At 47.6% G+C, this 13,844-nt stretch overlaps 1 pseudogene; it reads left to right on the plus strand.

Moving 5' to 3' along the window:
- LOC138078716 (apolipoprotein L2-like) overlaps nucleotides 1–13,844 on the plus strand; it is a 113,830-nt pseudogene that overhangs the window by 55,947 nt on the left and 44,039 nt on the right.

Genomic DNA, 13,844 nt, shown 5'->3' on the forward strand with positions numbered 1-13,844 from the left:
AAGACAAGAGCCCAGTTTCGGGTCCTGGAAGGGGTCCCCCTTCCTGCAACACTTCCATTGAATTGGTTGTGGGTTCAGTCCCTGGTTGGGAAACTAAGATCCCACATACTGGGTTTCAAGGTTAAAAAATTAAGTAAAAGATAAAAATGGAATGTATATTTTGATCAGTTTAAATAAAATAAAATCACATTGCCCACTTACATACCCATGTCAGAAGGCCTGGTCCTGGCCTCCACTCTGCCCTCTTGCCCTCTGAGAGCTGTATGACCCTGGACAAGTCACCTCCCTGGGAACTGTGTGTTTACATCTCTTGCATGCGTGACTGCTTAGTAGTGTAGTCGTGTCAGATTCTTTGTGACCCCATGGATTTAGCCTGCCACGCTCCTCTGTCCACGGGATATTTCAGGAAGGAATACTGGATTGGGTTGCCATTTTCCTCCTCCAGGGGATCTTCCCAACCCAGGGATCCAATCCACACCTCCTGCAATGCAGGCCGATTCGTTACTGTCTGAGCCATCTGGGAAGCCCTTTCAGATCTTTTACTCATTGGCAAAGACTCTGATGCTGGGAGGGATTCCGGGCAGGAGGAGAAGGGGATGACCGAGGATGAGATGGCTGGATGGCATCACGGACTCGATGGACGTGAGTCTGAGTGAACTCCGGGAGATGGTGATGGACAGGGAGGCCTGGCGTGCTGCGATTCATGGGGTCGCAAAGAGTCGGACACGACTGAGCGACTGAACTGAACTGAACTGAACGCATTTCTTAAGAGCTGGCTTCAGTCCTCACATGTGGGTTTGTGGTTTCTCTCTGTGTTGGAAATATTCACTCAATATATTGTAAACCTTGTCTCCAGGTCACTTATCTTATATTCTGATCTAGTTTATGGTGTCCTTTTGAAATTTTTGATTTTAGAGGTCAAATGGTTTCTGGGATTTGTGTGTTGGTGAGAAAGTTTTCCTTAACAATATTTTTCCAGTTTGTTTCCTTTCTTCCAGGATGTTTTTTTTTTTTTTTTTCTTTTTCCTTTTGGGTTTACATTTAGATCCCTTCGGGTTTCATTGATTGATTGATTAGAAGCTTTCTGTTTCTTCTTCATCCTCTATTTCTTCCCTGTTTTATCTTCCCCTTCCTTCCTTTTTTTTCCTCCTACTCACCTGCTGTCCTGAACTCCCTCTCTCCCTGCCTATGTCCTTCTTCTTCTCCTTAAAGCGAACATGTTTAACAGGTACCTACTACAGTCAAAAAGGAACACACTGTTCTTCTATGCCTTCAAAGGAGCCGCCAGTGCAGTAAAGCATCTTTCAGATTTTAGCTGGAACCCGTATCTTTCTTCTTATAGAAAACTATCGTGACTGGAGTAAGGAGACACGAGGAAATGCAGGTGTTATTGCTACCTAAAAGTAGTGTTCCTAAGAAACTTTTCTTAAACCAGGATGGCATTGAGGAAAAAGGATATAGGTCTCACATCACAGTTTATTGGCAGAGGGTGATGTTTTGGAAATTGGGAAATGCCTTTAAATGGAAATGCTCAGAAATCTGATAGCAGAATCTATCAGAAAGACCTTTTCATGCAGACAGACAAGGAAAGCAAATAGAATTACTGCACCATAGGGAAAACAAGGGTTGTGCTGTGTCTTCAAGAAGCCGGTTGTTTCATGTCCCAGTAACAGGTCCCACACCTCGTGTTTTAGCCAGACTGTGTTCTAGAGGTTGGAGGGTACCCTGGAGGCCCTGGAGCAGGAGGAAGAGCAGAGAAGAGACAGGGCCCCTGCCCAGTGCTGGGAGCTGAAGAAACTCAACACAAATAGAGTCACAATCAGGGAAGTACAAGATTCCAGGGGTGCCTGGAGAGGAAGTGGGTGAAGGCAGTAGAGGAAGAAGGCTTTGGAGCTGGTCCTCCAAGGACAGGTAGCATTTCACTGAAATCAGATGGATTATATCCTTTGCAGCTGAAGATGGAGAAGCTCTATACAATCAGCAAAAAGAAGACCTGGAGCTGACTGTGGCTCAGATCATGAGCTCCTTATTGCAAAATTCAGACTTAAGTTGAAAAGAGTAGGGAAAACCACTAGGCCACTCAGATATGACCTAAATCAAATCCCTTACTTACAATTATACAGTGAAAGTGACAAGTAGATTCAAGGGGTTAGATCTGATAGATGACTCTCTGAAGAGCTATGGATGGAGGTTCACAACATTGTACAGGAGGCAGTGATGAAAACCGTCCCCAAGAAAAAGAAATGCAAAACAGGGAACTAGTTGTCAGAGGAGGACTTACGAATAGCTGTGAAAAGAAGAGAAGCAAAAGACAAAGGAGAAAAGCAAAGATACACCCATCTGAGTGCAGAGTTTTAAAAAACAGCAAAGAGAGAGAAGAAAGCCTTCTAAACCAAACCATGCAAAAAAGAAGAAACAGGAGAACATGGCCTGGGGAAGACTAGAGATGAAAATTAGAGATACCAAAGAGAATATTTCACGCAATAATGGGCACAATAAAGGACAGAAGGGGTATGGTCCTAACAGCAGCAGAAGATATTAAGAAGAGGTTGCAAGAATACACAGAACTGTACAAAAAAGATCTTAATAACCCAGATAACCACAATGGTTTGATCACTCACCTAGAGCCGGACATCCTGTAGTAGGAAGTGAAGTGGGCCTTAGGAAGCATTACTACAAACAAAGTTAGTAGAGGTGATGGAATTCCAGCTGAGCTATTGAAAGGTTGCGGCTGTGACCCTTTAATGACACCCAGCTTCTTGGCCTCTGGAGGAGAGGATTTCAATCCAGAGCCAGAGATGAGACTTGATCACTTGAAGCTTTTGTGTAGCAAAGTCTTATTAACATGTAAAAGGATAGAGAAAGCTTCTAACATAGACATCAGAAAGAGCAGAAAGAATGACCTCATGCTAGTTTTTAGCAGGGCGTTATATACCTGATAGCAAGCTGCTATCAGATAACAGACATGCCTCAGACAGAGAGTGTTGCACCAAGCTCCTCCCCCACAACATACATTTTGAGATAGGATGGCACAAGGGGAGTCATCTCCAGCCATAAAACAATTGACATGGGTCTTGAAGAAAGGCAGATTTCCAAGCAAATACATAGTCTCATTAATATAGCTTAAGAAAAATATTTCCATGAGTAAGACATACTGGTTTGCTGAGCCATTATCAGCTCAAAGTTTGAGAAAAGGTTAGTCTTAGGGGGAGTCAATGTGAAGAAAAGCAGATTCCAAAGCAAATACATAGTTTCATTAGCATAGCTTAAGAAACACATTTCCAAGAGAAAAACGCATTGGATTGCTGAGCCATTAGTAGCCCAAGGTTAAGTTCTGACACTAAGTTCAGAAGCAAGTGTCCTCATGGCAACACACGATTAGACAAGCCTCCTTTAATTTTGTGTTAAAGAAGGAAAAAACATCTGCCACTTGCAGTTTATTTCCTCCTGCTGCTTGGAGACCCCTGGCCTTCCTATCTGAGTGTTAACCCTCTCACTAGTTCAAATCCTAAAAGATGCTGCTGCTAAGTGCTATACTCAATATGTCAACAAACTTGGAAAACTCAGCAGTAGCCACAGGACTGAAAAAGATCAGTTTCCATTCCAATCCCAAAGAAGAGCAATGCCAAAGGGTGTTCAAACTACTACACAACTGTACTCATTTCACATGCTAGCAAGGTAATATTCAAACCCGTCAAGCTAGGCTTCAACAGTATATGAGCCAAGAACTTTCAGATGTCCAAGCTGGATTTATAAAAGGCAGAGAGGAAACCGAGATCAAATTACCAACATCTTTTAAGTCATAGAAAATTCCAGAATTCCAGTAAAACATCTACTTCTGCTTCATTGACTATGATAAAGCCTTTGACTGTGTGGAACACAGCAATCTGTGGGAACTCTTTCAAGATTATTCAAAGATAATTATTCAAATATTCAAAATGATTAAGGTGGTCTGGGAATACCAGACCACCTTACCTTCCTCCTGAGAAACCTGTATGCAAGTGAAGAAGCAGCAGCTAGAACCGGACATGGAACAATGGACTGGTTCAAAATTGGAAAGCAGTACTTCAAGGCTGTGTACTGTCACCCTGCTTCAGTTCAGTTCACTTCAGTCACTCAGACATGTCTGACTCTTTGCAACCCCATGAATTGCAACACACCAGGCCTCCCTGTCCATCGCCAACTCCCAGAGTTTACTCAAACTCATGTCACTGAGTCGGTGATGCCATCCAACCATCTCATCCTCTGTCGTCCCCTTCTCCTCCTGCCTTCAATCTTTCCCAGCATCAGGGTCCTTTCAAGTGAGTCAGCTCTTCACATAGGTGGCCAAAGTATTGGAGTTTCGGCTTCAACATCAGTCCTTCCGATGAATAATCAGGATTGATTGCTTTAGCATGGACTGGTTGGATCTCCTTGCAGTCCAAGGGACTGTCAAGAGTCTTCTCCAATACCACACTTCAAAAGAATCAGTTCTTTGGCGCTCAGCTTTCTTTATAGTCCAACTCTCACATCCATACATGACTACTGGAAAAACCATATCTTTAACTAGATGGACCTTTGTTGGCAAAGTAATGTCTCTGCTTTTCAATATGCTGTCTGGGTTGGTCATAACTTTCCTTCCAAGGAGCAAGCGTCTTTTAATTTCATGGCTGCAGTCATCATCTGCAGTGATTTTGGAGCCCAAGACAATGAAATCTGTCACTGTTTCCACCGTTTCCCCATCTACTTGCCATGAAGTGATGGGACCAGATGCCATGATCTTAGTTTTCTGAATGTTGAGTTTTAAGCCAACTTTTCCACTCTCCTCTTTCACTGTCATCAGGAGATCTCTTTAGCTCTTATTTAACTGCTTATTTAACTTATAAGCAGAGTACTCACCATGGGAAATGATAGGCTGGATGAAGCTCAGTTGGAATAAAGATTGCTGGGAGAAATATCAATAGCCTCAGATATGCAGATGACACCACCCTTATGAAAGAAAGTGAAGAAGAACTAAAGAGCCTCTTGATGAAGGTGAAAGAGGAGAGTGAAAAAGCTGGCTTAAAACTCAATATTCCAAAAACAAAGATCATGGCATCTGGTCCCATCACTTTTTGGAAAACAGATGGGGAATAATTGTAAACAGTGACAGACTTTATTTTCTTGGTTTCCAAAATCACTGCAGATGGTGACTGCAGCCATGAATTTAAAAGACACTTGCTTCTTGGAAGAAAAGTTATGACCAAACTAGACAGCATATTAAAAAGCAGAGTACTGCATTTCAGACTCTTGTTGACTATGATGGCTACTCCATTTCTTCTAAAGGATTCTTGCCCACAGTAGTAGATATAATGGTCCTCGGAGTTAAATTCACCCATTCCAGTCCATTTTAGTTCGCTGATTCATAAAATGTCGATATTCACTCTTGCCATCTCCTGTTTGACCAGTTACAATCTGCCTTGATTCATAAACCTAACTTCCAGGTTCCTATGCAATATTGCTCTTTACAGCATCACACTTTATTTCCATCACCAGTCACATCCACAACTGGGTGGTGGTGTTGCTTTGGCTCCGTCTCTTCATTCTTTTTGGAGTTATTTCTCCACTGATCTCCAGTAGCATATTGGGCACCTACTGACCTGGGGAATTCATCTTTCAGTGTCCTATATTTTGCCTTTTCATACTGGACTGGAAAAGGTTGGTTTTCATTGCAATCTCAAAGCAATGCAATGCCAAGGAATGTTCAAACTACAGCACAATTGCAGTCATCTCTCATGCTAGCAAAGCGACGCTCAAAATTCTCCAAGCCAGGCTTCAACAATATGTGAACCATGAACTGCCAGATGTTCAAGCTGGATTTAAAAAAGGCTGAGGAACCACAGATCAAATTGCCAACATCCTCTGGATCATCGAAAAAGCAAGAGAGTTCCAGAAAAACATCCGCTGCTGCTGCTGCTGCTGCTGCTAAGTAGCTTCAGTCGTGTCCGACTCTGTGCGACCCCATAGACAGAAGCCCAGCAGGCTCCCCCGTCCCTGAGATTCTCCAGGCAAGAACACTGGAGTGGGTTGCCATTTCCTTTTCCAATGTATGAAAGTGAAAAACGAAAGTGAAGTCACTCAGTCGTGTCCGACTCTTCGCGACCCCATGGACTGCAGCCCACCAGGCTCCTCCGCCCATGGGATTTTCCAGGCAAGAGTCCTGGAGTGGGTTGCCATTGCCTTCTCCAAGAATATCAGCTGCTTCTGCCTTATTGACTATGCCAAAGATTTTTACTGTGTGGATCACCACAAACTGTGGAAAATTCTTCAAGAGATGGGAATACCAGACCACCTGACCTGCCTCCTGAGAATTCTGTATGCAGCTCACGAACAAACAGTTAGAACTGGACATGAAACAACAGACTGGTTCCAAATCCAGAAAGCAGTATGTTTCAGATATACAAAAAGTACCGCTTTCTGGTTTTGCAACCAGTCTGTTGTTCCGTGTCCAGTTCTAACTGTTGCTTCCTGGCCTGCATACAGATTTCTCAGGAGGCAGGTCAGGTGGTCTGGTATTCCCATCTCTTGAAGAATTTTCCAGTTTGTTGTGATCCACACAGTCAAAGGCTTTAGTGTAGTCAATGAAGCAGAAGTAGATGATTTCTGGAATTCTCTTGCTTTTTCTATGATCCAATGAATGTTATCAATTTGATCTCTGGTTCAGAGACCTTTTCTAAATCCACCTTGATCATCTGGATTTTCTCGGTTCACATACTGTTGAAGCCTAGCTTGGAGAATTTTGAGCATTACCTTGCTAGTGTGTGAGATGAGTGTAATTGTGTGGTAATTTGAACAGTCTTTGACATTGCCTTTCTTTGGGATTGGAATGAAAACTGACATTTTCCAGTCCTGTAGCCACTGTTGAACTTTCCAAATTTGCTGGTGTCTTGAGTGCAGCACTTTGACAGCATCATCTTTTAGGATTTGAAATAGCTCAGCTGGAATTCCATCACCTCCACTAGCTTTGTTTCTAGTGATGCTCCTAAGGCCCACTTGACTTCACAGTCCAAGATGTCTGGCTTTAGGGGAGTGACCACACCACCATGGACATCTGGGTCATTAAGACCTTTTTTGTATAGTTCTTCTGTGTGTTCTAGGCCAAAGGACTAGAGCATTCACCAAATCCCCTTCCTTCTCGGGTCTCCAGTCACATCTCAGGAGTGCACATCCTGAGCTGAGCCCACCTGAGCAGGTGCCGCCCTCCCTCTGCTCTGTTTAGGGGCCCCGGGGGATGGGAGGAAGCCCTCAGACACACCTGCCCCCACATCCAGGCTCTGCCCCTGCTTAACCTGCTGCCTCAGACCCTGACCTCACCTCTCTGGGCTTCCAGTTCCCTTCTTCTGTCAATTAGCGGCAATCATCCTTTCCTCAGACATTCATCCTGAGGATGAGGAGTTAGGCGGAGTGTTAACCCCCTACTTGCCCAGGAGTCTTCCTCGGCCTGAGTGTGACCAGGATCCTGCTGTTCTCAGCTCTGCAGATGCAGCCACCAGCTGTGCATCTCTGCAATAATCCACACACACCTCTGGGCCCAGATATACACCAGGAAGCAAAGGGGAAAGCGAAAGCCCTCACGTCTGAGTCTCTCAGGCCTGCCCACCCACCGGGCCCTACCCTGGGCTATTGCCCTCTTCCTGTTGACCCCTTAGAGAAACAAGCTCAGCTCTGATGTGCCAGGTCCTTCTTGGCTCAGCACATCCCTCCCTGGATCTGTGAAGGAAGACCTGCCACCAACAGACTGTGAGGCCCTTGGCAAATCACTCTCCCACCCTGTGGGCTTCGTCCAGCCCCTCCCTCTCTCCCCCTTTCCCACGTGATAACTGCCTGCCTTGCTGATGTTGCTCTGGCCAATGGGGTAAACGTTGCTGTCCGGGCCTTCGATCTAGAAGAGGAGAGCTGGATGCTTATCCCATGCCACACCCCGCTCCCTGCACCAGCACCCACCATGTGCTCCGGAGCAAGGCCAAGGCTGGGCGAGGAGCCTGGAGTCAGGGTATCCTGCTGCACTGTGAGCAGGCATTTCCAGATACAGGGAAAGCAGGACCTGGGGTTATAGTGGAGAAGGGCTTGGGAAGGGGACAAGCTGCGGTCAACAAAGGGGAAGTAATGAGTTAGACTTGCAGACAAACACAGAACCTCATCCCTGAAGGAATCTTACATCTGGGTGTCTCTGCCCATGTGCACTTCTACCAAAGGTCACAGTGGGCATCGGGGTTCAGGCAGCTTTACCTTAGATAAACAGAGAAAAAACTTTTTTTTAATTATTATTATTATTTAACAGGCAATGTAAAGTCAGGAATGGGTTTAGCAGCCTTAGGAGACAGAGGAGCTAAGCAGCAGAGGCTGACCAGGTGCGGCCACAGGCAGGAGAGCTGGCTGGGACTACACACGGTTTGGAAGCAGGGCTGTGACAGAAGTCTCTTATCACTGATTGTCATTGACAGGGAGACAGGGCCCAGCCCAGCTCATCACTCATCTGAGTGTAAACACTTGGTAGATATTCTGTGCAAGCAACACAGCTTGCTGAGAAGAAGCAGCTTTAGCGTAAATACTGACCTCTGCAACTCAGCACAACACTGCTCAGTTAGGTTTAAGCCCTAGGAACAAGCCAACAGGAGGTTGTGTGCAGCTGGTGTGAAGGTGGCTCTGTGAATTACAAGGTGCCTTTGAGACATGGGGGCAGCAGGTTAAAGCCACCCAGGGCCAGGGCTGCAGAGAAACTAGAAACCACACCAAAGGCCCTGCGGGGAGGGACTCAGGTCCTGAGTAGTGGGCACGTGCATGCAGCACAGACCCCTGCCCGTCTCTCCCCACGTTGGACAAGACAGCAGGTGGCGACAGACAGCAGCCTGACCTGGGCTCCAGGAAGGCAGGTACACTGCCCCGGACCCAGGACAGCTGTGCTACAGAAACACCACGTGCAGGCTCCACATCCTCCAGGGCAAGGACACCCTGTGTCCTCCCGACCAATCAGCTCAACCTGGATGCAGGAAAGAGGCTGGAAGCACACAGAAGCCCACCCCGCACAGTCCTTCCCAAGGAGGGGCCGATGCCACGTTCCTGATACCACCTCCTCTCAGAGGTACAGTGAGGATCCAATGAGGACCCAGGTGACAATGCTGTCACAGCGATGCCCCAGCGCAGGCTCCACAGGAGTGAATTTCCCTGCAGGAAAGAGGAACAAGGAATGGGATCCCAGTGGAGACTGGCATCAGGGGAGCAATGTTCCTGGAGGTCGGGTCCCTACTGCACCTCCCTGTTGCCTGCACATATGTAAAATAGATGCAGAGTACTGAGAAAGGGGGTCAACAGAGCAGGGGAAGACCTGGCATCGCAATGGGGCCCTTCACCCCTGACATCCTTGCAGATGCATCAGGTGGAGGTGATTCGAGTTTGGCTCCAGTGGGGAAGTGAGCGGTGCACTTCCTGTCGTGTGTGGGCTGCTTGGACCCAGAACAGGGTGAGGAGAGTCATCTCTGTTGGTCTGAGAAGAGGGCACATGCGCATCCAGGAAGCACTCCATCTGGAGCCTCTTGACCTGAGACTTTACCCCCAGGGGTCAGGGTCCCTGTTACCCATTCATCTTCTCATCCTTCAGCCTGACCCACTGGCCCAAAAATCTAGTCCCTGGACCCAAGCTATTCTGTGTCCTGAGAATTTGACACTGGGATTCCTGGTGCCTGGACTTAAGTCCCCTGCCGACAGGGGCCTCAGGGGATGGACCGTGAGCTCCTGCAGGGGGACCTGTCCTGCTTCCTGTACTTCCTGAACTGTGCGAGTTTGGGGGTTTCTTTCCTTTCTCTGACCTGCCCTGCTTCCCCCAGCACCCTCTTCTGTGCTCACTTAGTCAGACTCAGTTTCTGTTGCTCAGACCCACAGGGATCTCATCTGACACAGGGGTCACTGTGAAATTTCATCAACCACATTGAGCTCAGTGGGGTCCAGCTCTAAGGGTTCAGGGCAACATGGGGGTGGACACTGAATGGTTCTGTATCCAGTGCCTGAAACCCTGCCCAGGAGTCTGTGCAGGATGGGAATTCTCTAGGAACTGATGAAGAAATGAACTATTTCTGAAGGTCAGGCAGGCGATGGCCATGACTGCTGATGGTTCGATCCCTGAGTTGATCCTGCTCCAGATCCCCTGGAGAAGGAAATGGCAACCCACTCCAGTATTCTTGCCTGGAAAATCCCATGGATGGGAGAGACCGGCAGGCTACAGTCCATAGGGTCGCAAAGAATCAGACGTGACTGAGCAACTTAACTTTGCTTTTTTTTTTTTTTTGCTGACATCTTCAGGAAGGAATGGAAGGGCCAGCTGAAGCCTCAGGGAAACACTGGCTGAGAAGGAGTCAGAGTTAGAGGCACTGAGGAAAGTCTTCTGAGGGAGGTTTGGACAAAAGTGGGGAGAAGGCTCTGCAGCACGTGGGGAGGGACTTAGGAAGCATCCTGGGGTCATTTCCAGGTCCTGGGTCTCTGGCTTCCTGCCCTGGGCTCCAGGCTGCCTGTTTGGTGCTCACATGCTCCACACGTGGAAACACAGAGAGTTGGTGCCCTCTGGAGCAGGCCCATGGAAGTGAGAGCCGCACCCAGATGCTCCCCTTTCCTCCCTGGAGAGGAGGAGCCTGAGGCGTCCCATGAAGCCCCCTCAGAAGGTCCAGGCAGGTGCAATCCCAGATGGGTGACCAGGTCAGAACATGGCCTTGGATGGACTTTCCCTTCATTCCTACTCCCATCCCCCAGCCCCTCAGTCCTGCCCCTAGGGATCGAGTGAGCCTGGCCTCCAGCTCTGCCCTCAGGGGACCCCAGGCTCTTGCACACTGCTTTGGTCTGCAGTTAAGGTTTGGCATCTGTGCTCAGAGTCATGGGCAGCCAGAGAAAAGCTGGAGGTGAGTACTGCAAAGGTCAATATACTTAAGGGTCATTCTAGCCCTGTGTGGGGAATAGATGAGTGGGGCAGGGCAGTGCCCCAAGGTAAACAGAGGAAGGCGGTTCTGGAAGCTCCTGGAGGAGTCCAGGTGAAACCTGAAGGCACCCTGGGTGAGGTGTGTGCTGTCTCTCTCTCCCCTCTGTTTACGGCTGACCCCTCCTCACACATTGGGCTTCCCTGGTGGCTTAGAGGTTAAAGCATCTGCCTGCAATGCTGAAGAACTGGGTTACATCCCTGGGTCGGGAAGATCCCCTGGAGAAGGAAATGGCAACCCACTCCAGTATTCATGCCTGGAGAATCCCATGGACGGAGGAGCCAAGTGGGCTATAGTCCATGGGGTCGCAAAGAGTCAGACACGACTGAGCGACTTCACTTTCACTGTCTCACACCTGCACACAAGCCCTCTGCTCTCAATCACTCTTGGGTGCCCCGTGTCCATATTGGTCCCCGGGGCTGGAGGAGGAGCATCCTCAAGTTCAGCCCAAGTCAGATGACACGGGTATCCCCGGGCATCCCACGTGGGGATCCAGGGTCTGAGGGAAACGATTGGATGGGAGCCCAGCGGGCAGGCAGGAGGAGCCGTGGAGGACGTGCGCCCTGAGACCCTGGGAGACAGGCTCCGGGGGAAGGAGGGCAGGCATCCGGAGCCCAGGTGAGCCCCTCAGTAAATGCAAGGAAGCCTCAGTGAGTCAGCTCGTATTTATTGAACCAGAGTCTAGAGAACACAAGGTGGAGAGAACCAGAGCAACCTGAAATATCTTATCCAGCTGAAGAAGAAACCAAGGGTCAGAGAGTCGAGTCTGTTGGCCCAGGCTGTCTCATCTCCTGACACTCCAAAAAGTTCCTGTTTCTGCCTCCTTGTTTCATCCTTCTTTCTTTTTTAAAATCACCCTCTGTTCCTGCTCCACACTTGGACTCTCATGGAAACTCCACTGGTCTCTCTGTGCACTCTGGACCCAAAGAGCCCCTGGCACCTTGTCGTGTGCCCCACCCACGGTGCTGTCACACCACCGCTGCCACCAACACATCACCACCATTGTCATCAAGAAGCCACCGCCTGAAGCTCCTCATAGACAGTTCTTCATGGAGACGTACACGTGGCCAGCAGGTACATGAAAACATACTCAGCATCACTAATTATAGAGAAATGCAAACCAAACTACAATAAGCTATCTCCCCTACAGCAATCCCAGGGGCCGCCACCTCCATCTGCAGTGCTCTGAGGCTGTGGAGAAAGGGAACCCTCTACACTGTTGGTGGGAATGTAAATTGATGCAACCACCTTGGAAGACCATATGGAGTTTTCTCAAAGAACTAAAAATAGAGCTACCATATGATTTATCAGTCGCACTTCTGGGCATATATCTAGAAAAAATTAAAGCTCTAGTTTGAAAAGATACATGTACCCTGATGTTCATAGCAGTAATATTCATAACAGCCAAGACATGATATTAACTGAAATGTCTGTTGAGAGATTAATGAATAAAGCAAATGTGGTACATGTATACATACCATGGAATCCTACGCAGCAATAGAGATGAATACTATTATCTGTAACAATGTGTGTGGATCTAGAGATTACTATCAGAGAAGGCAATGGCACCCCACTCCAGTACTTTCGCCTGGAAAATCCCATGGATGGAGGGGCCTGGTGGGCTGCAGTCCATGGGGTCGCTAAGAGGAGGACCCGACTTAGCGACTTCACTTTCACTTTTCACTTTCATGCATTGGAGAAGGAAATGGCAACCCATTCCAGTGTTCTTGCCTTGAGAATCCCAGGGACGGGGGAGCCTGGTGGGCTGCCATCTATGAGGTCGCACAGGGTCAGACATGACTGAAGTGACTTAGCAGTAGCAGCAGAGATTACTATACTGAGTGAAGTAAGTCAGACAAAGACAAATATGTGATATTAACTAATATGTAGAATCCAGAAAATAATTCAAATGACCAAATGAATAGAAACAGACTCATAGACTTAGAAAACAAACTTTTTTACCAAAGTTTTGGGGGGATAGATAAATTAGGAGATGGGAGTAACAGACACTTACCAGATAAACAAGGGCCTGCCTACTGTAGTAGCACAGGAACAGTATTCAACATCTTGTAATAAACTATAATGTAAAAGAATAAAAAAGAATATAGACATACACATACTCAGATGTTCTGTCATGTCTGACTCTTTGCAGCCCCATGGACTGTAGCCTGCCAGGGTCCACTGTCTAAGGGATTTCCCAGACAAGAATATTGGAGTGGGGTATCATTTCCTCCTCCAGGGAATCTTCCCTATCCAGGAATCATAGCTGTGTCTCTTGCTTTGCAGACACATTCTTTATGACTAGCGCCACCTGGGAAGCCCAGATAAATACATAGATACCTGTATAATTGAAGCACTTTGCTGTATACCTGAAATTAACAGAATATTGTAAATCAATTATCCTTCAATAAAACAAACAAACAAAAGAGTCACTGCCTAAGTAGGATACATCAGCTAGGACCGAAGGTGAGTTGATGTTGGAGGAGAGGTCTAGAGACCAGCGCCAGGGGAAGACTCTTCTTGCTGGGCCATCACCGCCTGTGGAGGGCGAGAGAGGAGCCCCTGCTACCTCTGGATCCCAACAGCCCTGACTGACTTTCTCCCACTTTTGAACACCTGGCCTCTCACTGCCAGTTCGCCTGCCGCTCCCTTTATTCCGCCTCCAGTGTCGTCTTTAGTCCAAAGTAAGTGGTTTCTGATGGGAGGGGAGTGTGGGGGAGGATGGATACGTGTGTATGAGTGGCTGAGTCCCTTTGCTGTTCACCTGAAACTATCACAACATTGTTAATCGGCTATACTCCAATGCAAAATAAAAAGTTCTCAGTATGAAAAACAGTGGTTTCTCCCCGCCTCTCATTCTCTGGT

This window comes from Capricornis sumatraensis, chromosome 4 (genome assembly GCF_032405125.1).
Source record: "Capricornis sumatraensis isolate serow.1 chromosome 4, serow.2, whole genome shotgun sequence".
Taxonomy (NCBI): Eukaryota; Metazoa; Chordata; class Mammalia; order Artiodactyla; family Bovidae; genus Capricornis; species Capricornis sumatraensis.